Below are 4,648 nucleotides of genomic sequence, written 5' to 3' on the forward strand. Positions count from 1 at the left end.
ACGGCCGCGCACCAGTGCACTCATGGCGCGCCGCAAGCGCTCCTGCGAGCGCCGTGGCTTTTAGGAGGAGTATAATTTTTGTTTCATAAGGCGATCTCATTAGTTTTGGGACGCAAATGATAAATCCCGAACGTTCAGGAATTTTTAGCATCCTTAATTAAGTATGTAAAAGGGAAAGTTTGGAAATGTTGTGTATTATTACGCATTTTGCAAGTACGTGCATATATCACAAACTTTACTATATACTATCATACTCCACGTCTCTCTCGATATATGCTTGCAGACTGTGCTACTCCCTCCGTCCAGGTCAATAAGTCATCTTTGGTTGTGCACGGTGACCAAGAAGGAGGGAAGACTTGTACACCTAGACGGAGGGAGTACTACTATTACTTATGTACGTGCAAATGCACGTTTTAACAATACGATGCAGTTTTTGTAAAAGTAGAAAAACAACACTAGTCAAGCTTGTGAAACGATTCGATGCAAAACAAATGCAAAAATGCTCGTTTGATTGTTAAATCTTTGGTAAAAATTTAGCACAACTTACAATGGAGAGGAATAAACCAGGACTGAGTAGTAGTTTAGAAGCCCAAATAAATGAGTGAGGCGCCTTCTTGTTACTCTCCACTGTGACTAGTCTTGTGGGAAAAGCTAGGGAAGCCGCCAAAAGAACTGGCCCTAGGAGTAGTAGCTAGGGATCAAGTGTGCGAGATGAACCGGAGAAAGTAAATGCAGAGAGATGAAATGCAAAAAAGATGGAGGGATGTGATGTTTGCTTGTCCGTTTATTTTACAAGGCCACTTATTACTGGGAGTGGTTGGGTTTTGTGATATGACGGCTTTACTGCCGCGCCATGAGCGGGGTGAGAGGTGAGACTCCCAAGCAGCGCCACCCTCTACACTTGCACTACATCGGTCGTGGTTTATTAGTCCCCCATTGAATTTGACTGAAGATTTAACTGACAAAATGTTAGTGCATGTCAACAAAAACTATATCGTTGGATTTGTATTTGAACATAGTTTTGGATGATATAATTTTAGGTGACATGCATTAGCATTTATCGTACTATATATAATGTTAGTTCAATTTTTGGTCGTACTAATCTATAGTAGTAAGGTGCCCGTGCGTTGCACCGAAGAGTGAAATGCATTGATCGGGGAGTTGTTTATTTTGACAAAGGATGTGGGGGTCATCTCATGTGTAACGGGTATCGATAGGTTTCTTCGGATATTATTTCATCTCTAGAGCTCACAAACATCCAGGTGAAATAGATAAAAAGGTATCTTTTGCAAACAAAAGCGTTCAACTGTTCAACCTGCATCCAAAACTTGTGAAGAAATAACACTTATTGTGCTTTGCAAGAAATGATCTTTAAGAATTAGTTTCTGAGTATCGATTGTTATACATGTTGGCTACGGATGACATGGCACTTTCTTATAGTCAACAGTTGGCTATACTATTAAGTAATATTAACCATGCCCTTATACACCTAGACGGAGGGATTAAATCAGGATGACTTGCAAGGGGGCAGAGGAGATGTAAGAAATGGTTCATCGTAAGTCTTTCACCAGTACTGTAGTAAAAATTCATACATGGAAGATTCTAGACTAAACCATAAACGGATACACTTTTATTCATGCGCGATACTCCAATAGAGCGAGATCCTGCATGTAAGTCTCCACATGCTTAGACAGCGGATTACATTGAGCGAAGACTAATGATCAACATTTAACTTGATAATGCGTATGTCCAGGTGAACCTCCTTGGAGTCCCCGTGCACTGCGTCGACGGTTATAGGATGCCATGGGTTTTCCAAGTTCACATTGGCGGGATAGTCCCAGCTCCCTAGATTCCAAGTCCGTCCGATGAGGCTGGTGTCGCCGCCCACGTGACCCGGAGGGGTAGTAACACTGACCACGCACCCGTACATCGGCCTCGTGTCAGTGTCAGCGTCAGCGGCGTCGCCCCTGACACACATTACAGAGACGGGGCGGCAGCCTGCGCGGGCCTCGCCGGTGCCCAGGATCAAGAGGAAGATTCTCCCGTCCTCCTCTGAGACTAGCAGGCGGCGGTGATCCTCCAGCGACTCCTACATGGTGAACGGGTAGCACGTCTCGTACTTGATGTTCTCCGCCAAGGGCTAGCAGTGACCGCTGCATGCATCCGTGAGGTGATGCGCCATGTCCGCCGGCGATCCACAAAACGGCGTCAGGCGCTCATAGCAGTGGACGAAGGGCTCCTTGGAGGCATCGACCAGGCCGTCCATGAAACGGGAGTGGCTGTAGGGGACGTTGCGCCAGTTGAATATATGAGCAAGTTACTACGAGATTTAATCCGAATAAGCACAAAATAAATCATGACGGCTATAACAGATATGAAACTAATCATGTGGACTAGCATAGTAGTAGGATACAGAGTAGAAACATGAATTCTACCATGATTTCAAACAGGAAGGGCAGAAACACATACGGTGCAACGAGAGCAGCACCGTTGGCGTTGAGGTTGTCGCCCATGTCGTTGAGGAAGAGGTTGCTGAGGTCGTGGAAGAAGTCGTCGCCGGTGAAGTCGTGGCTGCCAGCAGTCGCGAGAGTGCGCTCCCCAAATTTCAACAGCGCCCGCCGAATGTAGCGCAGGAGGGAGTGGCTGTAGGGGACATTCCGGCCGCCGAATGGAGCGCAGGAGTAGTACACGAAGCAGTAGATGGTGTCCTTACTAGTACTCCCTAGTCTCTGTCTATCTATATCTACTCTTATAGAAAACCGAGTTGGTGATGATGGTATGCCTGCTATCTTGTAATATAGACCGTCCAATCTATATCTGACAGATAGAAAGCCAACTATGACATTTTTACAGATAAGGCCTTGCCTCGTTCATCCTTATCTCCCACGACCTCGTGCTCCTCCCTATGTCTGTATCTCTACTACTCTTCTTTGTTTTTTATAACAAATTGAATAGTGCTGCGCCGTCCGCTGCACGCCCGGCTGAACACGCCTCCTCGCCTCCATCATCACCAACTGAGTCTTTTATAGGAGTGGGAGTAGAGAAAAAACTGAGATGGTGATAATGGTGTGCCGTGCAATGCACGAGTATCTTGCTATTTTTTTGCATATAAGTCCAAACATCACGTAGACACGGTCTTTGAGCACGGTTCGTAGTCGTTCCACGCTCGGGCATTGAAGTTTGTAACTATTTTAGATTTGAATATACTACTCCTGCGGTGCTAGTAGTAGAGCAGAGTCCTACTCTACTACTCTACTCAATCAAGTTAGGGCATAGCACTGTAGGGAGTACCAGTACTGTGATCACTCAAGCAAGTTGTCTGGCATGGACATGACCCTACGCTGTTGGTATGTGTCTCGTAAGTCAAGCGGCGTGCTGTAGTCATCATCACCTGTGCACTTTCCGCATCACATATTCGCTTCTCCATCTTTGTTCGCACATAATCTCGTCCAATCTTCCATCCCTACTAAGGCGCCTCTGATGACCCACAAATGTAGGGGATCTATCGTAGTCCTTTCAATAAGTAAGATGTCGAACCCAACGAGGAGCAGAAGGAAATGATAAGCGGTTTTCAGTAAGGTTTTCTCTGCAAGCACTGAAATTGTAGGTAACAGATAGTTTTGTGATAAGATAAATAGTAATGAGCAACAAGTAAATAAAGTAAATAAAGTGCAGCAAGGTGGCCCAATCCTTTATGTAGCAAAGGATAAGCCTTTTCTAATAATGATAAAGGAGCTCCCGAGGACACATTGTCAAGCTAGTTTTCATCACGCTCCAATGATTCGCGTTCGATACTTTGATAATTTGATATGTGGGTGGACCGGTACTTGGGTACTACCCTAACTTGGACAAGCATCCCACTTATGATTAACCCCTATTGCAAGCATCCGCAACTACAAAAAGAAGTATTAAGGTAAACCTAACCACAACATTAGACATATGGATCCATATCAACCCCTAACGAAGCAATGCATAAACTAGGGTTTAAGCTTCTGTCACTCTAGCAACCCATCATCCACTTATGACTTCCCCATGCCTTCCTCTAGGCCCAAATAACGGCGAAGTGTCATGTAGTCGATGCTCACATAACACCACTAGAGGAAAAGACAACATACATCTCATCAAAATATCGAACGAATACCAAATTCACATGACTACTAATAGCAAGACTTCTCCCATGTCCTCAGGAACAAACGTAACTACTCACAAAGCATATTCATGTTCATAATCAGAGGAGTAATGATATGCATAAATGATCTGAACATATGATCTTCCACCAAGTAAACCATTAATATAAACTACACGGAGTAATCAACACTACTAGCAACCCACAGGTACCAATTTGTGGTTTTGATACAAGATTGGATACAAGAGATGAACTAGGGTTTGAGAGGAGATGGTGCTGGCGAAGATGTTGATGGAGATTGACCCCCTCCCGATGAGAGGATCGTTGGTGATGATTCCCCCCTCCCGGAGGGAAGTGTCCCCGGCAGAACAGCTCCGCCAGAGCCCTAGATTGATTCCGCCAAGGTTCCGCCTCGTGGCGGCGGAGTTTCGTCCCGTAAGCTTGCCCACAATTTTTTCTAGGGTAAAAGTGATGATATAGCAAAAGATGGACACCGGAGGCCCACCAGGGGGCCTAGCAGAT

This window comes from Triticum dicoccoides, chromosome 7B, assembly GCF_002162155.2.
Source record: "Triticum dicoccoides isolate Atlit2015 ecotype Zavitan chromosome 7B, WEW_v2.0, whole genome shotgun sequence".
In the NCBI taxonomy this organism is placed as follows: Eukaryota; Viridiplantae; Streptophyta; class Magnoliopsida; order Poales; family Poaceae; genus Triticum; species Triticum dicoccoides.